Source organism: Cervus canadensis, chromosome 11, assembly GCF_019320065.1.
Source record: "Cervus canadensis isolate Bull #8, Minnesota chromosome 11, ASM1932006v1, whole genome shotgun sequence".
Lineage (NCBI taxonomy): Eukaryota > Metazoa > Chordata > Mammalia > Artiodactyla > Cervidae > Cervus > Cervus canadensis.
In genome coordinates this window covers 7,361,258-7,387,917 of record NC_057396.1, presented here as the reverse complement: position 1 = coordinate 7,387,917, position 26,660 = coordinate 7,361,258, and the positions used below count along the sequence as shown (strand labels likewise).

At 35.2% G+C, this 26,660-nt stretch overlaps 1 protein-coding gene and 2 long non-coding RNA genes across 3 annotated transcripts in view; 2 read left to right on the top strand and 1 right to left on the bottom strand.

Annotated features, from left to right (window-relative positions):
* The window catches only part of CNTN5 (contactin 5), a 1,555,907-nt gene that overhangs the window by 1,418,489 nt on the left and 110,758 nt on the right, over positions 1-26,660 (top strand). The window lies entirely within an intron of this gene.
* Positions 373-23,204, bottom strand: LOC122449781. Its single transcript, XR_006272019.1, has 3 exons — positions 23,078-23,204; positions 5,298-5,303; positions 373-384 (listed from the first exon to the last, which is right to left on the bottom strand). It is a non-coding gene; the product is annotated as an uncharacterized LOC122449781 (long non-coding RNA).
* LOC122449779 lies at positions 7,201-12,572 on the top strand. Its single transcript, XR_006272018.1, has 3 exons — positions 7,201-8,371; positions 8,484-8,608; positions 12,383-12,572. It is a non-coding gene; the product is annotated as an uncharacterized LOC122449779 (long non-coding RNA).

Genomic DNA, 26,660 nt, shown 5'->3' with positions numbered 1-26,660 from the left:
TAAGTGGCTTCCAACTACGAGCAAGGCTGCCAGATTCTACAACCCTATGAAGCTATATCTTATTTGAATTAAGTAAATGCCTACAGCACTAATTTCTTTCAGCGCGTTATTCGCCAGTTTGGGAAATGCCGCTCTAAGCATGCATTTTCTCTTTTTCTTTCTTCCTTTCTTTCTTTTTCTCTCTGTCTTTCCCTTTCTTTCTCTGCCTCCTTCATTCCTTTATTTCTGCCCTCTTTCTCTTTTCTTTTTCCCCCCTTTTTCTTTCTTTTCTTTTTTTGTTTTTTATGGAGATACAATATATCTGCATAAAAATACAAAAACCATATTTGTATAGGTATACAGCTCAAAGAAAAAAAATCATAAAGTAATCACACCAAGAAATTGCTATTTAAGACGAGAGCTAGAATATTACCAGAATCCCACCTCTCCCTCTTTGGTCTCAAAAAAATCACATTTGACTGGTGTGACTACTGCATGCTAAGACCCCTTGCATGATCTCTACAAAGAAAAATTACACAATTTGTAACAAAAACTTATATCTTACATTAACTTGTTTTATTCACTTGGAGTGTTTTCCAATCATAATTTTCAATAATTCATTAATACTATAAAAATCTTGAGCAGGAAATACAAGGCCCATGTAAGCTTCATCATCTGTTTTAGTTGTATGTGTCACCCAAGGTTTATTGATTTGGGGTAGTACATCTACTACTGGTCCAAGTAAAACATTGTTTTGAAACAGATGTGTATCTGGGTGAGTGGCAGAATGCTCATTTTTTGCGTGTGTTTGTTTCTATTCCGAAGGTTATTTGAACTCGTCTCCAAATTTATAACAATGTGTATCTGTATTACTCAATTACAAAACATCAACTTTTTAAAGTGCTCATCCTCTCATGATATTTCATTTAGCTAAAATTTTTCCTTTATGCCTTTCAAGTTACAAGGCTTATGGAATGGCAAGCCACACACTACAGTCAATTTTATAGAAAATTGCTTTATTCTCTCACTACAGTCGGTTTTAGATTATGTGTATTTATTGTGTAGCACTTGCCTAGTAATTTAGAATGATGCTCTTAAAATTGGAGCTTTCTAAATGAATAACACAATTTAGAGGCTGATAACAAGAAGCCAGGTATTTTTACAGGGCTGCGAGGGGCATATTTAAGTGGCAAAGTAACATTCTGCTTTGTAAGTAAAATTAAACTCAACAGCATTTAGAATATAATTCAGGCTCGACTTTTTTGTGTTCTGTTCTTTTAGCCTTTGGCTTTATGCCTAGGAGATGATAAAATGCAGAAATTTGGAATTACACTCAATAGCAATTTCAAACAGGTTGCTATTGTCTGAATATTCATGCAACATTCAGCTCAAGCTTTCATTTGAAGTGAGTTGTTTCAAGTCACCAATTTTCTATTATATACTTGTATTATTTTTCTAAAACTAGTAAAAATAGCTTGCCTCTTCTATCTGGCTAGTCTCAGACAGATTTAAAAGTTAAAGTAAAGATTCTGTTTTTTTTTCTTTTTTCTTTCTGAAGCTTCCTGGTAATTGAAGGAACTCAGATGCTTGAATATTGCAGCTCTTAATGTTGTAACATGAAACTCAAAATAGTTTTACCCTGTCTTCTTCTTTCTCCCACTCCTCCCACCATTGGGTTTGTAAACTTGGGGCCTTCTAATAGTTCAGGCGACAGGACCAAAGCTGAGCTCTCTAGATGAAGGTGTTCTAATGATGGTTACAATTTTAGCAGCAGAATCCTTAAAGCACACTTACTCGAGTGTCATAAAATGAGAATGGTAAAGACAATTTCACCATACTTCGTATAGGATACCTTCATTGTATAGCTCAGAGAATGCGGAACATTCTTAGCTAGCAAGGAATGTGTTTTTATAACTCTGTAATTCTATTTCCGTGGAGACAGGGGACTAAAGTCCATATTATCCTAGATAACCTAGGAGATTGTCTCCTTTCCCATTAGAGAAAGTCTATGACATTCTTTGGCGCATCTCATCAAATCCTGCAATTCTTCACCTGACCCCACAAGCGCACTAAATTGGGGCTCAGGTGTGTGGCCCCAAGACCTCATCAGTGCTTGTTTGGAATCTGAGCTTCCCCGACTAGAGCTGGTCCCTGCTTCTCTTCTCACGCACTGCTTGAAAGCTGTCTTTCCCCCAAATGCTTGTTTCCACTGTTGCTTTATTTTGCTTGTGAATGTCAGTGCTATTATTCACCTCTATTCCACCATCATTATCATCCTCCAAAAATTGAATTTTCTCATAAATAATCATCTGAAGCATAAAATTGCTTGCTCTCATATACTTAATATTCAGTGAACCAGCCTTATAACAGCACCATGCATAATTTGGAGACTCATAATAGAAGTAATGAACTTAAAATAAGTTATTTTGCCAGAATATAAAAAGAAATTAAAGCCACACCTGGACATCTGTGCACAATTTAAGTCACTTACTCAAGTGTGATACAGCAACAAGGGAGAAAGTAAATCTAGACAATGCTACAGGGAACCTCTTTAAAGATGGATAAAACTGTATTATATTCTCTATGGAAAAGGAGATAGACCATTAAGGGATAACCTCACTGAGGGGAATACACAATTTGTAAAGAACTGATACTCCCAAGCATTATGAGAGGTGACCAAACACAACATAAAACACAACAGAGAAAGAAGTGTTAGTTTTTTGTTATTTTATTTTACAAAACTGTCAGAAATATGTTTACCAAAGAGAATATAAGGATAAGAAACTATCATGGTTTAAAGAATAAAATGCATTTAGCTAAACTAACTGGGAACCTGAGTCTGAGCTCTGTCTATTCTGCCCGCAGGCAGAGAAAACAATAAAAAATGCACTTCTTCATACAAATTTTTATTCAGATTGCTCTGTTATTAATTAATGAAAAACAGTAGATCAAGAAAGTCTTGGCATACACGGTCAAAGAACAATCCACAATCTCTTGGTTCTTTCTGAACGCACTGCCTGTATACCCTCTTTTCCCCAAACTTGAATGACAACTTTTCTTCCCTGAATTACAATTTACAAGATAGATATGACATGTATTAAACTAAATTTGAGAAGAATCTACTTCAGGACACAATTTGTTGAGAAAAATCTGACTGCTTTTAACTATTCATTCCTCCTTCCATCTATCACTTCTGAGTCAACCTGGAGTTCAGAATGTCTTTCAATCTCACTTGCTTCAAACATCTCATCAGTTCAATTCCGTTTATTCTTTCCAATATTTTTCCTTGAATATTTTACCTTTAGTCTCTGCTGATCAACCTTGTCACTTTTTATTTCAAAACAGAAGCTATTAAGAATTTGTTGTGCCAGTTAAATAAGTCACAGGCATCTGTTGATAATTTGCCATTTATTTATTCACTCACCCATTCATCTGGCACCTGCTCTGTAGCAAGCCCTGCTGCAGAATAGAAGCAGATGTAGATGCCAAGATCTCAGCCCTCTGTGTGAGACCAAGTGGCTTGTCCGCTAGTGTGAGAACCACCTTTGGGAATGGGGTGAGAAACACCAAGGAAGAAAGCTCCCTAGATAACCTACATCTTCTAGGGGAAATAATGAAATGCTATGAAAATCCATAGGCATAGCTATAGGACTGACTTCATAAGTTGTGGGTCCTGGTGCAAAATGAAAATGCAAAAGTTTGACAAGAATCTTAAGACAGTGACAGCAGAACATTAATCCAAGCATAGGCACCTTCTAAGACAGGGACCTTGTGTGACTGCAGAAGTAATACACCACGAAGTCAGCCAGGCACAGCATCAGATTATGTATGAAGCTACAGGAACAAAAGGACTTTAGCAAAGGGGAGGATCAGCTATAACAAAGTCGTTTTAATGTGTTTGCTCATCTATAAAAATAGCATACTAAAGCCTCCTCAGAGGTTTCATCAGCTTTTCACACAAAAGATCATTTTCTATTATTCTACCTCAAGAGCCTTATGTTTTGAAAGATTTTGTTCGTTATGTTGAAGTAATCATTAATTCATATTTCTATTTAAATTTCCACTAAAATCTTTTATCATGAGGTAGCCAGTGTTACCAAACTAGATAATTTAACTCTAGCTAACAGAAAAAAAAGAAAAAGGATTTACATTTTAACTAGTTGTGAAGTGTTATCTGTTGTGTTTTGTTTTCAAATAGTTGAAAATAATCTAAAGATACCAGTTACCATCTGATGGAAACCAACTTGGAAACTTTGATTAAATACTCTCCAAATTCTCTCCAAGATATACTCTTCAGTGATCCTCACCAGCAAGAGAGAAAAATTCTCAAGTTTTCTGCCTTTTGTCCTTGGAGAGATACAAGTACACACTATCACTTTTCCAAATACAAAAGGAAACTCAAGCTCAATGAAAATCTTGAACATATTTCTTATACATGTAGGTTTGAAAATTAACCAGTATTAATGTTCTCTGCCTTTATATATCTCAAAGCACTACCCTTTTGAAATGTGTAGATTCCAAATTGATATAAATGTATTTTACCATCTGACCACTACTAAACTTTCAAGCTTTAAAATGCACAAGTGTTTGGCACAACTATCCAGAGTTCGCACAGTTTTCCTTTTCCACCACTAATCTAATATGAAATGACAGGCTTAGAGTTTGCATAAGCCTTCATATGGTGGAGTAATGTCTTGGAATAAAAAGAGTCTCCAGGGAAAAAGAAAAGGAGCTATAAATCACAAAAAACAAAGCTGGGTTTGATGATGTGCTGGTATTTGAGGCTCAAAAGAACAATAACAAATGCTTTTGGTGTAATTTTAATGTTAATATTAATATTAAACAAATTTGCCAGTAATTTATATTTTAGAGCACAATAGAAATTATTTGGTTAATATATTTGTTTTTCCAATATTTAAAAAAGCTTTAAAATTGAGATATAAAATAAAATGTCCTTGTCTAGAAGAAAATCTAATCTCATTCATTGCAAAGTCTTATTAGAATATCCTGTATAGCACTGTGGGAATTTTAGATCACTACTGTCACTAGTATTGGGTAAGACACATAAAATAATGTATACAAATCACTTGCTTAGACATTTTCTACATTAACTAGTTTGATTGACATCTATACAATTTCTCTTAGATGCTGAATAGCTGTTTAGTTTTTTTTCTCTTGTACTTTTCATGTGCTTGCTTGCTAATCTGGGAACTCTAACAACTGACTAAAAAGTAACATTTTTGACTGTGGATTTTCTGTGCAACATTTAGTTTGGTTCACTGAAATAATAGTTGACTGGAGTGACTTGATCAAATGACCAAATGCTTGCCACAGTTATACATAAAATGAACAAATGAATTGTCACTGTATATAGACAACCAATTGATGGAGACTAAATTTCTTATATTTAGGTACTCAACAAATATTGAGTGCCTGCCAGAAGCCAAGTTCTCTTTTAGGAACTGATATTTCCATCAACTGACTTAGACTTTCTGGGGAGCATTTTGCTATTATGAAACAAGTACATTGACTTCCCTCTTGCATTTTAAGAAAAATCTAATCAAATAAGTTTTATATCACACATATTTCTGAATCACAAATTGAAAGGTAATCACAATTCACTTTGTATTTTGCTCCACAAATCTTACATGTTTTTTTAATGCGTCCATCCTATTATAAAAATAACATCTACTATTACTTTTCACTTATGTAAACTTGTTGAAGCAAGTTCTTGGTATGTGGGGTTATGTTTTATATGCTGATTTTATTTATTGTTTGGTGAGTACCTACTATATGCCGAGACAGTTTTAGTGTGCAAGAAGGATAAGTGGTGAGGCAGGATTGGGTATAAGTCTGATGTTACGGGAAAGAGCTTACCTTTATGCCACAGATTATAGATAGCCATTAAAGGGCCAAAACTGGAAAGGCATGGAATTAGATATGCACTTCAAGAGGATCATTCTGACAAAGCAGGGCATGTTTTAGAGGAGCATGAGACCAAATGGAAGACCATGGCAATAATCCTGATAAGAAATAAGAAGGGTCTGATAAAAGACAATGGTAATTGAGATGGAAAGAAACACATATATTAAAGAGATAGGAAGGAGACAAGGTCTACAGAACTTGGTGGCTCACATTATGCAAAATGAGAAGAGGAGGCCAGGATAAATCCCAGCGGTAATACTTAACTGAGTGGTCAATGGGAGGAGAGACGTACAGTCTGCTTAGACCAAGGCAGTTCCAGGTTAAACTCGGAGACCCAGCATAATTATTGATGAAGTCCTTTCTCTCAAAATTGTCTGGGCTTAGATGATAAATTAAGTGGCCATCCTAATTAAGAATGGTCATGCTTTTCAATTTATCTGGAAGATAAGGAGATAGGCAAATTGGGGAATGAAGAAAGAGCAGTTAAGATAAGGCTCTCTAGAGAGATAAATATCCAGTAAGTAAATAGATTTGTGGCTACAGAGATCAGGAGAGAATAGGGTTGAACTGAGATGTAAATTTCAGCATGATGAGATGAAAATGAAATTGCAAAGACAGCATGTGAAGAATGAGAAGGGGAAGAAGCTCAAGACAGAAGCTTCAGAAACACTGACGTTGAGGAAGAGGAGGAAGCTACATGAAGATGGGGAAGTAGCTGCCAGACAGCAACTAAGTGGAAGATCAAAGACACCAAACCTTAGAGACAGGAAAAGGCAATTTCAGGTAGGAGAAAACAGCCTTCAGTGTCAAATGCAAGTAAATCAAGAACAAATAGATACCACTGGTTTGAGCAGTTTGAAATAATTGATGACCTTGACAAGGGCAAATTCAGTGTAATAATGAAATCAGAGTAAGTGGAGAGAGGTAAGTGATAATGTATGAAAAGCTGTGCAGGATCTTAAGGAAAGCGTAGGGTTTGAAGTCAGACAGAATGTTCTGCGTCCCCACAAGCTCTAACTAGGTGTGTGACTTTGAGCAGGTTGCTCAACTTTAGCCCTTGCTCACTCTTCTCTCATTCATTCAGTAGCTATTCATCAAACATTTATAGGGCACATAATACGTGGCAGAGGACTTCCCAGGTGGCACAACTGGTGAAGAACCTGCCTGCCAGTGCAGGAGACACAGAAGACCAGGGTTCGATCCCTGAGTTGGGAAGATGCCCTGGAGGGGGGATGCATGACAACCCACTTCAGTATCCTTGCTTGGAGAATCCCATGGACAGAGGAGCGACAGTCCATAGGGTCACAAAGATCTGGACATGACTGAAGTGACTTCGCATGCATGCATAATATGAAACAGGCATTGTGTTACAGCTAATCACAAGCAACTTATGTCCCCAGCATGAAGGGACACTTTTTATAATATAATACAAAGAGTATGATTACAGATATATGAGCAGCACATTTTGCTTTCTGATCATAAGCTCTATTGACGAAACAGCTAATATTTGTTAAGTTCTTCCTATATGCCAAGAACTGTGTAAAAGTCTCTCTATGAATTATTTCATCTTATATATCTAGAGTGTCCTATAAAAACAATATGAGAGGGTTACTATTTTTAATTCCAATTTGCAGATAAGGAAACTAACCTCAGAGAGGTTTGGGACTTGTCTCAGGACATCTTGTGGGGCTTGTTTTCTAAACATTTTATGTTTTAATAGAAAGAAATCACTTCTGGACAAAATATCCTCAGGAATAGTAAGAATCAGTCAATAATAGACCTCTTTCTACATGATCTCTCCTTGTTCTCTCATTTTAAACTTTCTTCCAATTGCCCCAATTATTAAGCAAGAAAAAAGTGGCCAGTTGCTTTAAAAGAGTGCCTAAACTTCTGTCCAGTTGCAGTCCCTATTCTTTCAAAACTTTGATGTTCATTGTTTCTCATCTACTTATAAGTGAATTATGTTAAGAGCCTTGAAGACAAAACAGCAGAAAACAAACAAACAAACAAAAATGGTCTTTGATTTTCAAAAGGATGTCCTTAAGGTCACCAATGTTGCTTAGCTAAAATATCAGAAGTACATTTTATATGTCTATTCATTTGTTTGAATTGTTTGGAAATGTCATCCTGCCTACTTTTCGTATACTTTATGTAGGCACGGCCTAACCAACCAACAGTTGGTTTAGGAAACCTAACCTTTTGAACCTAAACTTTCTGAAACCTAACCTTTTTATTTCCCTGAATGCACTGTTTCCTGTGACTTTTACATAAATTGTGTTAGCATGTCTTTTGAATATTGGGTAGTAATTTGTTTTCAGGGAAAGCCCTAGTTTTGCAGGGCATATATATACATTATTACATGGCCCTTTTTTGGTATCCACATGTGGAATCCAAGTTCCAAGCAAAAATTCTGCTGGATGTCAACACAATGACTGGGCATATCCCCAAGGAAGATAATACAAAATTGGTAAGTTCACTTTAGATTCTATCCCCAAATCTTGTTTTACTTCAATTTATATTCCAGAGTACTCAATTCTTAATTATTTTCTTGATTTTGTGTAACACAATACAACATATAGCCTGGACTCTGAATGATTCTTCATTAACCCACACAAAATCCATGCAGCCTGAACAGAGGGCTAACACTGATTGGAAGAAACTTTTACTGCAAATTGGATTTTGTCCTCCCAAACACCTGGTAAAGGTAATGTCTCCATTTCACTACTCCTTAATTTGGAATTACAAAGGCAATTAGCTTTCTAATGAGTTAGAGCAAGTGAGGTGAAAGAGTAGGGATGAAACTGAACAGCAGATGATGAGGAAAAAAAAAGAATAAGCCACTCATTCTTGATTAAAAAAATCTTTCAAAATTGATGTCTTTTTTATTTTTTCTAAACTAAATTATGTAAAACATGTTGCTTAGTACTTATGGAGAAAATCTATTTAATACATTATTTGTAAAGATTAGCAGTCATGAGTACATGGGTTCCTATGTTATAGATTGAGTATAACAGTAGATTTTGCTTTTGGAAATTTGTGAATCATTGGTGAGGTACCTAAAAAACTGAGAAGGAAAGGAAGAAATATTTCCTACTTTTGCCAAAAAAAAAAGCAGTTTATTAAAACAGAGAATTATCTCTACAAAAGTCAAAGTGGTCAACTATTGAAAAACTAAGACATAAAAATGACAGCTGCAAGGTTAATTATTGCTGTGAGAAAATAAAACTGCATAAATTCAAAATGTGCAAAAAGTAGTGGGAAAAGATCTGCTGTACTTGTGCTGTTTGGAAAAAAGATCTTTGGGTAACTGTGCCCTTAATGCTGCACTAATTTATAGCTGGTGCACTGTAAATGTTTGCTGAATCTCAATAGCCCAACTTAAAGATGACTCGTGTTTTTTTAAAATGGGTGTGATCGAAGCCAGGTTACACAGCCCATACATTGTAGCATCCTAAAAATAACCTCAGGCCAGGATTTGGATCTAACTCTTTATCTCCTGGATAACTGGAGGCAAGTCATTTTACCTCTTCTGGATTCTTCATTTGTAAAATGGGGACATAATATCCAAGTTGCAGATTTAATAAGAAAATGAATTGAGATTTCAAGTGGTGGAATGCTTTTCAGAAAATGCAAGACACTGTTGTTGATATTCTTCACCAGACGAAGAATATGTTTCCCTAATCATTAAGATTAGGAAGTTGGAGGTGAATCATTGTTCTTCATGGTACCTATAAACAAGAAAATGGTCTACATTTATCCAACAAACAATCCTATCTGATTATCCACTGATGAAATATCTGATAACTTTATGATTGTTCTGTCCATCTTGTTCATTTACACTTTGATAAGCATTCTAAAGGTGAATGGGAGCAATTTGGTTGCTTCTTCTTCCTCAGGGCCAAATGAGCATGTTTTTAAGCCTGGCATAACTGTGTTCTCTGCGGGTTTACCATCATTAGCATGAACTGTGAAACACCATTGGGACCATCTCAGTATATTCAGTTAACTGAGTTGATGAAGCTTTCCCTCACTTTCCAGAAGTGGATTGCTTATATTAGTGTATTTATTTACATTATGGATTCCATTGTGGGAGGTCTCATCTTTGAGCAAACTACAATAGCTACCTTAGTGCACAAGAGAATTTCCTATGTGTGAAACAAATAAGAGCTTGAAGTACAGTTACACAAAGTCACCAAGAGGCTAAGGCTGAATTAAAAAAAGTTAAATGCACAAATTATATTTCATTCTAGAAAAGATATGTAGATGAATCTATAATAGAGCCCTAAGATTACTGCTTTTCTACCAGTGACAATCATCACTATCTGCCTATCTAAAAGTAACCAGCTTGATAGCATATGAAATGAACCCCCCCAAATATTATAAATTGATTTACATCATAGTCTTTAATATTTTAAGAACATAAATATTCATTATATGAATATTTACCTGAAATTTTGCATACTTTTAGTTGGCAATGAAGCAATGCAAAAATTAAAGTAAAAAGCCTTTATAAACAGCACCAAGGACACTAAAAGATTTGGAAGTACTTAGATTTTTTTAATTGAAAACAAATAGTATGAATGGTTTTCAAGTTCCTCTGGAATTATGTCTTAGCTTTTAACACATTCTGGGTCAAAAGTACAGAATTTCAAACAAAGGATTTTTTTTCCCTAAATCACATAAGTTAACAAAAATTAATCATCTATACTAAATTGTCAGCTTTCTCATTTGTCAGTGTTCTAATTTGGTTAATTTTAGTGCACATTAATCACAGAAAAATATGGCATTAAACAAGTTCAGGCAGTTATTGGTTCATGTAATTATTTCTTTTGTGCCAACTCAAGAAATAGGACTGTTATTAGTAAACTTCATTTGAGATACCTAATCTCTGTTTCGAAGAGATTTTATTACCTGATATGTGTGTATCAGTAAATCAAAGCTCACATATTTGTCTCACAACCTCAGTTCACAGAATGTTAAGTCAAGCTAATAAGAAGCATTGATCATACCCACTGAATGAGATAGTCTGCATTGCAGACACTCTCCCCATAATCCATTCATTATATGGAACATCTGTTACAAATTATCCAACCTCCAGGACTGCTCTACTTATGTGCTTCTGCAAAAGCCCACTGTCTCTGTCTCTCCTAATGAATTCCATGGTGGCATAGGGATTGCACCAAGTTCACTGTCACCATATGACAGTAGTCTTTTTTTCAATCTGTGCTGAGCTCTAACGGTACATTCTGCAGTGATAAATATCTTCTTACAGTTGTAGAACAACAACAACAAAAACTCAGAGGATAAGCAAGTAACCGTCAAGAAACCACTGAGACAGTTCTTTATCTCAGCCATTGCCCAATAAGTTAAGCACTTAAGAAGTAATACTTTTTCTTTTCTAAGTCCTAAGGGTCCAATTGATTTGCTCAGTTAGTTAAAATATAAAACTAATGACCCCCAGATACATGTTTGTCAACTTTTGTTCACTTCCATGACTGTGAAACATGTCCCTAGTCTCAAATAAATATCTTGTAGAACAAGTTGTTGGTATCAAGGAACATCATGAAAGAAAATCTAAATATAGTCAACTCTCCGTATCTGTGGATTCTGCATCTGCAGACTCAAACAACAGTGTATCAAAAATATTTGGGGAAAAATATTTTAGAAAGTTCCAAAAAACAAAAATTAAATTTGTTGTATAGGTAATTATTTATATAGCATTTACATTGTTTTTACAAGTATTTGGATAGCATTTAGACTTATTACAATTAATCCAGAGATGATTTAAAGTATACAGGAAGATTGTGTAAATTATATACAAATACTATCCCTTTCTATACAAGGGACTTAAGCATCCCCAAATTTTTGCATCTGAGGAGGGATCTAGGAATCAATCCCTGGTGGATGCTGGGGAACAACTGTAAATGAGAATAGTTGCAAATTTATGCTTCAGAGAAAAATATATTAAAGAAAGTCTAGTTTAGGCCACAGTATTGCCAAGGGTGCAGCTGTCTTAAAATTAATGACTTTATAAACATGTGGTCCTAAAGTGTCTTTGGAAATAATTCCAAATTTACCTTATTGTATATTTAGGAAAATATGTCACAGGATAGCTATAAATTATTCATAAATGAATAGTGAGATTGAAAATTTTTTAAGCCCATATAGGCATATGTTATTTTTTTATCTTAATTTGCATTACAGAGTTGTAATGAGTCATACACAATAAATCCAATATTGGATTTATAGAAAGCTCTGCAGAAGCATGATACCTAGCATATTTTAGCACCCCATATGTTATTTTCCCACAGGATTTCTTCAACTCATCTGTTCTTAGAATTTATGTAACACTAGCTTACTAAATTAATTTCAGGATAGTGTCTGGGTTGCTTGAGGTTTTAAATAAATAAGTTGATTATTTTTAATTATTCTTGCTAGTTTGCACAATAGACACTCAAATATCTATTTTCCATTTCAGAAAGATCACCTTCGATGGATGGAGAGTAACACTTATATATTGGAATATATAAAGAGTGCACAACTCCAACTTATATAAAACTACATTGTTTATGCCTGCCTAACTACTTGAAATTGTTGCTTAATTTACCTTTCACCTGAAGTTTGTAATAATTGACCAAGAAATGTTTGTATTTTTCTAAAAAGGAGCACAAGGATTCTTTAAATAAACATTTTAAATGTAGTGATGTGTAAAGTCTCACATTAGTAATTAAATGCTTCAGCCCAAAACAGCACAAGCTATTTTAGCTCACAACTCACAAGGAGTCAAAATCCCAATGACAAATGCATGCCATTCACAAATTATATTAATTAGGATAAATGTCATAAAAATTCCAATTTTATAAGACTGACATGGGGAAGAGATGGTAAAATTTTTGTTTTTCCTTTCAATGGAAGTAGAAAAATCACCACAGAGTCCATGAGATTGCAAGAAATATATGTCCAAAGCATCCTTGGAGCATCCAATGGCCAGTGTCTCTGAAACTGCTACTACTACTACTGACAATGTCTACTAAGCAACAACAGTACAATAAATCAGCACTGGAAAACAGACTTACTGAATTATCACAATTTGTATTTGTTATAAAAATTTTATTGCAAAGAAAAATGCTCATAAATTTTTATCATTTACATAGGTTTTCCCCCAAATCTTTCTATATGTTCTAAAGTCTTACATTGCACCTTTTTATCTACAATTTTCAATGGCTTCTTTCCTTTGACTCTTCTTGTATGAAAAGAAAATTCATTTCCAATGAGTTTTCAATACACTCAGAATAAAATCCAAATTTATTACCATTGTCTTCAAATCCCTTTATTACCTGGCACTTACTGATATTTCCAACAATATTATCTTCCTCTAACCTCTTCTATCACTTTGACTAAACCACAGCAGAATTCTTTTTCTGTTCCACAGATATGCCAAGCACATAACACTTAGGAATATTTTTATTATTAATATCTGCCTGGAAAACTCTTGCCCATTTATGTGCTGGATAGTTCTTTCCTATCATTGATGCTTTTGAACTGTGGGGTTGGAGAAGACTCTTGAGAGTCCCTTGGACAGCAAGGAGATCAAACCTGTCAATCCCAAAGGAAATCAACCCTGAATATTCATTGAAATGACTGATGCTGAATTTGAAGCTCCAGTACTTTGGCCACCTGATGAGAAGAACTGACTCACTGGAAAAGACTCTGATGCTGGGAAAGACTGAAGGCAAAAGGAGAGGGGGTGGCAGAGGATGACAGTTAGATAGCATAATCAACTCAATGGAGATGAATTTGAGCAAACTCCAGGAGATAGTTAAGGACAGGGAAGCCTGGCATGCTGAAGCCCATGTAGTCGCAAAGAGTCGGATGGGACTCAGCCACTGAACAATGATATGATTTGATTATCAGCTCCACGTCTAATGTCTCCTGCCTTGTCTCCAACCAATTTTTATACCACTTTATTTTCTTCATTGCATTTATTACTATCTGAAATCATCTCATTCATTTGTTCACTGACTATCTTCTCCTCCCTACAAAGTAAAACATATAAGGGCAAGTACATTCTATATCTTATTTACTGCCTAATGCCCAAAGTCTAGTTTGTATATTTCCCAATATTGTTAAACAAATTATTAGATGAATGAATGAATATGTAATCCTTTTCCCTAAAAAGAATAATCACATTTTTTAAAACTCACATAAATAAGGAAGAATGTTCAGTATACAGAACAGTAACTAAGTAAACAATAATCATAGTCATTTAATATTAAATATACTGTCATGTCATATAATATGTCAATAAGCAGAATAGCAAACCCAGTAAAATTGGAGGAAAAACTGGGAGTGGTGTGGTGGGAAAAGATTTTCAGAAGTTTAGTGTGGTTGCAATCACAAAATTATTATTTGAAGTTTGGTGCTCTGATCTCTTTAAGTCCCTCAGCAATTTTTTTCATGATTTTCCTTTCACTCCACCCTATTCCTTGCAGCATACATTCATACATACATTCATTCTTACAGCAAATATTAATCTAAATATTAAAAACTAATTTCAAATAGCCAAGAATAATTCATATGGTAGATTCTGGCAACCTGGAGTGCATATATACTTGAAGATTCTGTGGGTTTTGTTCCAGACCACCACAATAAGGTGAATATCACAATAAAAAGTCACACAAATGTTTTGGTTTTCAAGTAAATATAAAATTTATGCTTATACAGAAAAAGCTTTTAATGAAAATAACCATTCATTTATGATTAAAAAAAAAACTCTTCAGAAAGTGGGCATGGAGAAAATCTACTTCAAAATAACAAAGGCCATATAAACTCACAGCTAAACTCATAGATAATGTCATAGTTAACAGCAGAAAACTGAAATCTTCCCTCTAAGATTAGGAACCAGGCAAGACTATCCCCTTTTACTGCTTTTGTTCAACTTAGTTTTGGAAGTTCTTGCCACAGAACTCAGAGAAGTCAGAGTAGAAAAATAAATACAAGGAATTGAAATTGGAAAAGATGTAAACTTGTCAGTTTGCAGATGACATGATACTATACATAGAAAATCCTAAAGACACTACCAGAAAACTACTAGAACTCTTCAACTAATTCAGTAATGTTGCAGGATACAAAATTAATACAGAGAAATCTGTTGCATTTCTATACACTAACATCTAAAGATCAGAAATAGAAATTAAGGAAGCAATTTCATTTACCATCACATCAAAAATAAGAAGATACCTAGTGATAAACTTACCTAAGGACACCAAAGGAATGCATTCAGAAAACTTTAAGATGTTGAAGAAAGAAATTGAAAATGACAACCAGAAAGAATCCCAAGAATAATGTTCTTGGATTGAAAGAATCAATATTGTCAAAATAAATATACTACCCAAGGCAATCTATAGATTCAATGCACTCCTTACCAAATTACCATTGGCATTTTTCACAGAACCAGAACAAAAAGTTTTAAAATTTATATGGAAACACAAAAGACCATGAGAAGCCAAGACAATCTTGAGAAAGGAAAACAGAGCTGGAGGAATAAAACTCCTTGACTTCAGACTATATGGCAAAGCTACAGTTATCAGAACAATTTTGTACTAGTGCAAAAAAGACATAGATCAATGGAATAGAATAGAAAGCCCAGAAATGAACCCACTCACCCATGGTCAATTAATCTACCACAAAAGAGGCAAGCCTATACAATGGAGAAAATAAGTTATTCTGGAAAAACTGGACAACTGCATGTAAAAGAATGATTAGGACATTCTCTAAAACCATATACAAAAATAAACTCAAACTTAAAGATCTAAATATAATATGCTACAGATACTAGAAAACTCCTAGAGGAAAACACAGTCAGAACATTCTTTGACATAAACTGCAGCAATATCTTTTTGGATACATCTCCTAGAGTAATGGAAATGAAAACAAAAATGAACAAATAGGAACTAAAAACTTAAAAGTTTTTGCATGGCAAAGGAAATCATAAGCAAAATGAAAAGACAACCTACATAATGGAGAAAATATTTGCAAATGATCTGGCTGACGAGAGATTTGTTGTTATTGTGGTGGTGGTTTAGTTGCTAAGTCATGTTCAATTCTGTCGCAATCCCATGGACTATAGCCTCAGTCTCCTCTAAACATGGGATTTCCCAAGCAAGAATACTGGAGCGGGTTGACATTTCCTTCCTCAGGGGATCTTTCCCATCCCAGGGATCGAATCTGCATCTCCTGCATTAACAGACGCATTCTTTTCCAACTGAGCCATCTCAGAAGCCTGACAAGAGATTAAACTCCGAAATATACAAACAGCTTATACAGCTCAATATAAAAAAAAAAACAAACACCCAGCAGAAAAAATGGGCGGAAGACACAAAAAGATTTTTCTTCAAAAAAGACATACAGATAGCCAAAAGACACAAGCAAAGATGCTCAACATCACTATTTATTACAGAAATGCAAATCAGGAACACAATGAGGTATCACCTTACACTAGTCAGGATGACCAACATCAAAAAGTCTATAAATAGTACGTGATAGAAAGAGTGTGATGAAAAAAGAAACCCTCCTGTACAGTTGATGGGAATGTAAGTTGGTACAGGCACTTTGGAGAACAGAATGAAGTTCCTTATAAAATTAAAAATAGATCTAAAAAAAAAAAACACTAAAAATAGATCTATTTATGATCCAACAATCCCACTCCTGGTCATATATCCAGAGAAAACTATAAATAAAAAAGATACATGAAACCCAATATTCATGGTAGCACTATTTACAAAAGCCAAGACATGGAAGCAACCTGTGTCCCTCAACAGATGAAAGAATAAAGAAGATGTGGCACATACATACAACGAAATATTACTCAGTTGTAAAAAAGAATGAAGTACTGCCATTTGTAGCAGCATGGATGCACCTAGAAGTTATTATACCTACTGTATAGCCCAGTATACGGGATCACTTTTCTGTAAATATGAAATTAACACAGCTTGTAGATCAACTGTATTTCAAGTTAAAGAAAAGTTGTGCTTACAAAATGCTTGGTCCTTTAAGTGTGCATTAAGCCTCAAAAACAATGTAAATACCTATTAAAAATATCACTAAAAAATGCAAACCATCATGTGAACTTTCTGCATTATAGTAGTAACATCAAAAATTACAGGTTACCATAACAAATATAATAATAGGGAGAGAGTTTGAAATAGCCCAAAAACTACAAAAATGTGACACATAAACATGAAGTGAGCAGATGCTGTTAGAAAAAAGATGCTGACAAACTTGCTAGATTCCGAATTGCCAGAAACCTTCATTTTTTTTTAAAAAAAAAGCAATATTTGTAAAGTGCAATAAAATGAAGTTTAACTGTATATGGGTAAGAAATTAAATAGAAGTGTTAAAGAAAAGGTTTATGTGTTCATTGAGGTTTTATACCAAGAGCAGATTTTTTGAATTATCAATTGATATATTAGCCCCCTTAGCGTGACTGAAAGTCTCTTGGTCGTGTCCAACTCTTTGCAAACCATGAACTGTAGCCCATCAGGCTCCTCTATCCATGGAATTCTCCAAGCAAGAATGCTGGAGTGCATTGCCATACCCTTCTCCAGGGGATCTTTGTGACTCAGAGATTGAACCCAGGTCTCCTGCACTGCAGGCAGATTCTTTACCATCTGAGCCAACAGGGAAGCCCCCTCTGAGGGCCAGGGCCTTATTATCTCTCCCTATTTACAACTGCAAGGCCACTGACTTGCATCCTAGGAGTTCTGCTATGTACATTTTGATCTGTAGCTTGAGACATGAAACCTCGGACAACAGTTTTAACATGTTGCAATTAAATGCACATGCCTCCCACATTTATTATCTTCCTCTGAGCTTCACATCACTCTACTTAACTTGTATGGTTAAGAGTTTTATCTAATTCATTTCTTACCTGAAATTCATGACTTCCTTGATGCCTATCACGCCAACTTTTAAACTCAATCACCTGTTTCTGGTAATGAGTGATAAAAAAAACCTAATGGAAGAAAGTTGTCTCAGGTCCTATAAAATCATGTTTTTCATTTCACATAAGCTTTCAATGTTTTTCAGTAATATTGCTATTCAGATGTTGCTTATTTCCTGTCACATGGCTCTCAATAATGATTTCTGACTTTTTAAACTCTCTTCAGTCTCCAAACTAGCATCTTCCTACCTTTGCACTTCAGTGTTATCTTCAGAATTATTTCAATTAAAATTTATTACATTTAGTTGAGAGGAAAACTTTTGAGATCCACCTCCAGATTTTGCCCTTTTTATATCATTTTTCTTCCAATTTATTTAGCATGAAATTCTGGAATAATATTTCATTCCCATTCTTGACTCTTCCTTTATAATATCTACTGTGTTGGTTCACCTCCAAGTTGAAAACATTTACTGACCTCCATCACCTTTATAAAAATGTTCAAACTCATTGTCCAGGTGTTCAAGGTCTTCCCTCGACCTCCTTTTCTCTACATAAAATTTTGCTACTCTGACCAAACTTAAATCATCTACTTACCTGCTCTTCAAAAAGCCTTGAATTTTTCAGTCATTTGGCATATTTGTTTATTACCCTCTTTTGCCACCCAAAACAAACAGAAGGCACCTGTTCCATCTTTAAGTATTAAGCCAAAGGAACAGTTTTCTTGCAATATTCACAGGAAAACCCATCCTTCCAGCATTAGTACCTGAAAAATTTTGTGTGTGCTAGAGATGCAAAAGTGAATTCCTAACTCACTTAGCTAGAAAATGATAAGGCCTCCATAAGATCTTACTTCCCCTAGTATCCAGTCAGCTTCTATAAGTCAAAGCTGGCAAGTTTTAGCTTTTCATTTTTGTCCTCATATGACAATTTCTCTAACTTTTCCTGGCCCTTTAAAAAAAATGAATGTAGCAATGAGGATGATGCAGATTATTAGTGGATTTCTAAAATAGAATTTTAGGTCAAGATTGCTCTAAAATTCTTTCTCTAATTTTCAATACTTTAATTTTAAAACAAATATATATAACACATAACATATAAATTCATTGGTTATAATTCTACATCTTTAATAAGCCCCAAATCTCTATCCAAAAGTGATTATTCCATTATCTTGTAGGTAAATGTTTAAGTCAATTTAGTAATTTCATTGTACAATTTGCTTTTCTGGCAATTTTCTGCTAGTTGGGCAGCTATTCCTACAGTTTTCCCAACTGACTTGTCATTTTTCAGTTACAAGTGACTTATTTGGAGTAATTAGATATTGTTGGAGATCCTCTTTTGGGGTTATTTATGCTAGTAAACTAGTTTTAGCACATAAAATAAGTTATTCCAGTTTCAGTCATCATAAACCCACAGAGTTTTGTTATGCTATGTATCTCAGGATGCTTCCAGTTGCAAGTAACAAGAAGCGTAACTCAAACTGGCTTCAATAATAAGGAGATTTATTGGTTCTTCTAACAGAAAGCCAAAGCAGATTATTTCATTGGTTGATCCAGTGTCTCAAGTTTCTTTCAAGGACCCAGGTTGGTTCCATCTCTCCACTCAGTCATCTTCAATGCTGGCCTTACCCTAAAAGCCCATTGCAATCATAGGCTGATTGCCAAGAATAATAGGGGCTAAATCTTTTCATGGGGCTTCCCAGCTGGCTCAGTGGTAAAGAATCCACCTGCCATGCAAGAGACACATGTTCGATCCTTCGGTTGAGAAGATCCCCTGGAGAAGTAAATGGCAATCCACTCCAATATTCTTGCCTGGGAAATCCCATGGGACAGGCATAAGAGTCAGACACTACTTAGCAACTAAACAACAACAACAAATGCTTTCTTGTTTATATACAGCAAGAGAAAAACCTAGTGTATCTCTACAAATACCTGTTCCTTCATCTGATTTCTCCAGTTTAGACCACGGGCTTGCTCCAGAACCAGCATCTATCATAAGAAGATTATCATGATCTAATTGGCCTATTAAAATGCAGAGACATTACTTTGCCAACAAAGATCTGACTACTCAAAGCTATGGTTTTTCCAGTCATCATGTGTCAATGTGAGAGTTGGACTATAAACAAAGCTGAGTGCAGAATTGATGCTTTTGAACTGTGGTGTTGGAGAAGACCCTTAATAGTCCCATGGACAGCCAGGAGATCCAACCAGTCCATCCTAAAGGAAATCAGTCCTGAATATTCATTGGAAGGACTGATGCTGAAAGTGAAACTTCAGTACTTTGGCCATCAGATGTGAAGAATTGACTCACTGGAAAAGACCCTGAATACTGGGAAAGATTGAAGGCAGGAGAAGGGGATGGCAGAGGATGAGATGGCTGGATGGCATCACTGATTCAATGGACATGAGTTTGAGTAAACTCCGGGAGTTGGTGATGGACAGTAGCCCTGGCATGCTGCAGTCCATGGGGTCACAAAGAGTCAGACACAACTGAGCAACTGAACTGGACTGAATTGGCTTATATCTAACTTCCTGAATCAATCACCAGCAAAGGCAGGTGAGATTTCCAAGATTTGCATAGGCTAATCAGGGCTGCATATAAATGAAGGGTTAATTCCCTATACCATATTGTGACAGGTGGAGTGAATATTATTAGAGAGCCAGTCACAAGGCCCACTTCACCTCTAACATACATTTTCTATCTCTAAATCCATTTTTGATTATTCTTTATAATCTTCTGTATATTCTTCTTTATTAAAGTCATTTGTCCCTGCTAATAATAACAGTTAAACTTTTGAAATCTGTGTTTTCTGCCTGTGTTCAATTATGTGAATAAGTGTTGGGTATTAATGAACAGCAGAGTTAAAACTCATATATTTGTGTGTGTGTGTGTGTGTGTGTATATATATGCAACTAAGAATCAGAATTGAGTTCCAAGTTCACTATTGGAATATTGTGTCCTCTTGCATGAGTTACTTGTACTTTCTGAGACTCAGTCTTCTCATTTGCAGAAAATCTTCTATAATACCAGATTTTCTGCAAAGACTTGTGAGGAAGTACATAATATTTAGTACATTACCTTCTACCTGATATGTGTTTGTTAAATTGTTATCATTTCAGCATCAGCTTTTCCTCTTTGTATCATAAACTTCCCTGAAGATAGAGATTGATTATTGAATCCATTAGTAATAGTACATTTTTTTTCTTTTTCAAAGCATTTTCACATCTATCCTTATTTATTTTGACAAATCAGTGTGTTGCATAGGTTCTCATTTTTATTGGTAAAAAATGAAGCATTGTGAGATCATATGACATTGTCAAAGTTATTGAGTTAAAGACCTAGCCAATACTAGCATAACTGTTTACAAAGCACTGTTATATATATTATTGTTATACATATTACCCTTCACAGCCCTTGCAATAAAGACATAATATTGATATTACCATTCCTTTTATAGAATGTACAGAAACTAAGAATTTATGAGGTTCAAAAACTTACCCAAGTTTCAGAAACTTGCATAAAGCTCTTATACAAAAGAGTCAGAAGTGGAATAAGATTCCTATGACTCTTTATCCAAGTCTCTTTTCCTTAGCTCAGTTTTTCCTAAAATATAGGATGCATAAAAATTCCTAGACAACTTGCATAAACTACAATGCTGAGGTTCTAGTCACAGGTAATGAAATTCAGTAGCCTTGAGTATAGCCCAGGAATCTAGGTTTTGTGTGTGTGTGTGTGTGTGTGTGTGTGTGTGTGTGTTTTACAAATACCAGAGATTTTGTTGCCCATCAAAGTTTGAAATATGCTAATAGCTTGTTTGCTGTTGTTATTTAGACACACCATGATCAGATGGGTATCTAATTAAGACAATTTAACAAAGAGGAGAACACAGCATGTGGGTATGTGTGTGCTCAATTGTGTCCAATTCTGTGTGATCCCATGGACTGTCGCCCACAAGGCTCTGCTCTCCATGGAATTTTCCAGGCAAGGATACTGGATGGGTTGCCATTTCCTACTCCAGGAGAATATAGCATAATAAGAATCATTTTTTAAAATTTATTTTAAGGGTATTTTTCAGAATAGACTATGATTTTGTGAAGGTATATTACTTTCTTAATATGTTGATTGAGTCTGAAAGAAAACAGTGTAAAAAAATAGTCAAAAAGCTGTGATAGACTTAATAAAAATTATCCATTCAATCGTTAATTATTAATGCAAATCTGTAGTGATAACACACTAGCTGTCAAGAACTTTACTGGGAAAAGGAATAAAATAGTGAGAAAATTACAAGCACAGTTTCAGCTCTACTGTACCTAAAATTCAAATAGGAAATCTGCACTTAATAGGAGAGTCACACAAATAAGTAGAAGCTTTGATGTGATTTCAGCTCTGAATGAGAGGTATATGGTACTATATGAATGGATATAATCCCATGAATATCCTAAGCAGGGCAGTAAGAGAAATTTCCTCCAAAGCAGTAATACTTGGGGAAAGATTGAAATTTGAAGCCTAAACAGATGTTAAATAGGCTAAGTGAAGAGAGACAAGAATTTCATGCTGAGGGCCCAGGTTACACACATAATGATGATGATAGATAGATAGATACAAAATAACAATAAATATAATCATAATGATGATATGTTAATATATCAGTAAAAGAAAGAAAATAACAATATGTATAATAATGATGATACATACATAGACAATAGCGTGGGAAAGACAAGAGATTTCCTCAAGAAAACTAGAAATGCCAAGGGAATATTTCATGCAGAGATGCGCACAATAAAGGACAGAAATGGTATGGACCTAACAGAACCAGAAGAAATTAAGAAGAGGTGGCAAGAATACACAAAAGAACTATACAAAAAAGATCTTCATGACCCAGATAACCACAATGGTGTGATCACTCACCTAGAACCAGATATCCTAGAATATGAAGTCAAGTGAGCCTCAGGAAGCATCACTACGAACAAGGCTAGCAGAGATGATGGAATTCCAGCTGAGTTTTTTCAAATCCTAAAAGATGATACTATGAGGGTGATGTACTCAATATGCCAGCAAATTTGGAAAACTCAGCAGTGGCCACAGGACTGGAAAAGGTCAGTTTTCATTCCAATCCCAAAGAAAGGCAATGCCTAAAATGTTCAAATTACCACATAATTTCACTCATCTCAGACACTAGGAAAGTAATGTTCAAAATTCTCCAAGCCAGGCTTCAACAGTACATGCAGTGAGAACTTCAAGCGGGATTTAAAAAAGACAGACGAGCCAGAGTTCAAATTGCCAACATCTGTTGGATCATGGAAAAAGTAAGAGACTTCCAGAAAAACATCTATTTCTGCTTCATTGACTATGCTAAAGCCTTTGTGCAGATTTTAACAAACGAAAATTTCTTAAAGAGATGGGAATACCAGACCACCTTACCTTCCTCCTAAGAAAGCTGTAAGCAGGTCAAGAAGCAGCACATAGAAATGGACATGGAATAATGGACTGCTTCCAAATTGGGAAAGGAGTACCTCAAGGCTGTATATTGTCACCCTGCTTATTTAATTATATGCAGAGTACCTCATGCGAAATGCCAGGCTGGATGAAGCACAAGCAAGAATCAAGATTGCCAGGAGAAATATCAATAACATCAAATATGCAGATGATATCACTGTTACAGCAGAAAGCAAAGAGGAACTAGAGAGTTTCTTAATGAAAGTGAAAGAGGAGAATGAAAAAAGCTGGCTTAAAACTCAACATTCAAAAAAAAAATATGAGGATGGTATCTAGTCCCACGCTTCATGGCAAATAGATGGGGGAAACAATAGAAACAGTGAGAGACTTTATTTTCTTGGGCTCCAAAATCACTGCCAATGGTGACTGCAGTCATGAAATAAAAAGACGCTTCCTCCTTGGAAGGAAAACTATGACCAACCTCGACAGCATATTAAAAAGCAGAGGCGTTACTTTGCCGACAAAGGTCCAACTCATCAAAGCTTTAGTTTCTCCAGTAGTCACGTATGGATGTGAGAATTGGACCATAATGAAAGCTGAGTGCCAAAGAATTGATGCTTTTGAACTGTGATGTTGGAGAAGACTCTTGAGAGTCCTTTGGACTGCAAGGTGGTCAAACCAGTCAATTGTAAAGGAAATCAGTCCTGAATATTCACTGAAAGAACTGATGCTGAAGCCGAAGCTCCAATACTTTGGCCACCTGATGGGAAGAACTGACTCACTGGAAAAGACCCTAATGCTGGGAAGGATTGAAGGCAGGAGGAAAAGGGGACAACAGAGGATGAGATGGTTGGATGGCATCACTGACTCGATGGACATGAGTTTGAGCATGCTCTGGGAGTTGGTGAAGGATAGGGAATCCTGGCCTGTTGCAGTCCATGAGGTCGCAAAGAGTCAGACACAACTGAGCAATTGAACTGAATTGAATGGAACTGATGGAAAGACAGAAAGAATAAGTGGTGAACTTTACCAAATTATTTGGAAACAAAATTTGTTTTTGAAAAAAAGCATTAGAGCTGTTTATCTCTCATTTTCATCCTTAACTACCCCTGGCTTAAAAAAAAAATGTTCTCCTGGGATTGAGAACAGTATGAAAGGATCACCTGAAGAATAAAGGAATAAAGAAATATAACACTCTCAACTTCATGAGGAACATAATGATGTAAGGAAGTATCTGAGAAGAAGGCAAAGAAAGAGGGAGGCAATGCTATGTGAAGTTGCACTTGCCAGTCCAGCATGTCAAAGTATGTCAGGAAATATTTTCTTGCATAAAAATAAATATGCTATCAATAACATTTTAAATAAGTGTATAAGTCTTCATTTTCTATTGTAAAGATGAAAACCTTAGCAGGCAGTTACTACTGGGTATTAACATATGAAGTGCTACGGAAAATCTACTCACATTACTGAACATGACTTTTTAATGAAAGATTTTGTCATTACTTACATATGGCTTTTTAAGTTTTCTCTACACAAAATGGTCTTTTGTACTGGATGCTTCAATGCATCTATTTAAAATATGTCATTAAAACAGAAAATACTCTTCATGGTCTGAGTTATGGAGTTTCTTTTTCTCCATTACTCTAATCTTTGAGACAGTAGCTAAATCTTTTCATTTGGTATTAGAAGGGCATTCTTGTAACTTTGCTTCTGTGACTGCCATGCTTTCTTCCTTTTATTCTTACCCATATGCCTGAAAGTGAAAGTCACTCAGTCATGTACAACTCTTTGTGACCCTATGGGCTATACAGTCCATGGAATTCTCCAGGCCACAGTACTGGAGTGGATAGCCTTTCCCTTCTCCAGGGGATCTTCCCAACCCAGGGATCAAACCCAGGTCTCCTGCATTGTAGGCGGATTCTTTACCAACTGAGCTCTCAGGGAAGCTGACCCAAATGCCTACATGCATTAGTAAGAAGTGTCCCCAAGCAATATTTAAGGGCTTAAAAACAGAACCAATTTAAGATACCATGGCATATTGGTATTAATTTTTTTCATCTTAGTTTAAACAATTAAAAGCAAAGCTGTTTAATATTTTGAATCCCAACAAGTTTAAGTTTTCACTTAAAACTCCTAAATAAGAAAAATAGAAAGTCCCTCAAATCTTATAAAAATGAAAATAAAAACTGAGTAGATTTTTTTTTTACAAAATACATTTGCTTAAAAAATAACATGTACCAATGGAAATATTTGTTGAATCAGTAGGTGTCAAAATCAGGCAGAGAATTCTCTGGTTAATTTAAACATTTCAAAACTCTGTAATATTATTTAGCTTTTACATGAAGTTTTAAGTCCTTATTTCCTGTCACCAGGATAAAAATAACAGCTTTAGAGATTACAAGGAGATATATATTTTATGTGTTTTTCAACTATAGAGTCCATGGCTTCTCAAGAGAAGATAATTTTCTAACTGAACATTCGGTCAGTGGAATGAGTTGATCTGCTAGTAAACTAATGGCCATCCTGGGGAGCCCTTGATTGAGAAGGACTGAGTTCATGAGAACATGGCTTCTGCTAGGGGCCTTTGTGCTTTGTAATTTGCCCAGAGTCCTCACCGCGAAAATATAAAGAGACTGTGTCCTTTTTTCTAAATGGTCTACTTTCAAACAAAATATTTATTTTAGTGAGCCTGTGTAACAGCATTGTCATGGGAGTGTAAGAGGGGGACTTTCCAGATTCCTGACCATCTGACACTAACTGAATCATTACATCTCCATATAAAATTAATAAGATTTCTTCTAAATGAGTGGCATATATATAACATTCAGACACTAGCTACTGTCACACATTTGTCATCTTATCTCTTATTAATCTATTTTCAGATATCTTGCATAAATTAGTCATAACATTCTTTGAAGAGAACATTTACTCCCTGATTTTTAAAAAAATGCCAAAAGATGCTGAAAATATGACTGTCATTAGCAGGCTTTAAAAACAAAAGTGTTCATTGCATTTATATAACTCTAAAGTAATTTACTCCTCAATATATACAAGAAGTTAATTGCAGCCAGAATTCAGTATGCTGATACATTTTTATCCCTAAATAGAGCATTATAAACTGATACTAGTGTAATGACTCTAAACTCATTTAAACTTTCATTATGGTGCATTATATTGCATTTAATGTATTAAAAAAAATTTTTTCCATTTATTTTTATTAGTTGGAGGCTAATTACTTTACAATATTGTAGTGGTTTTTGCCATACATTGCCATGAATCAGCCATGGATTTACATGCGTTCCCCATCCTGATCCCCCCTCCCACCTCCCTCCCCATCCCATCCCTCTGGGCCTTCCCAGTGCACCAGCCCTGAGCACTTATC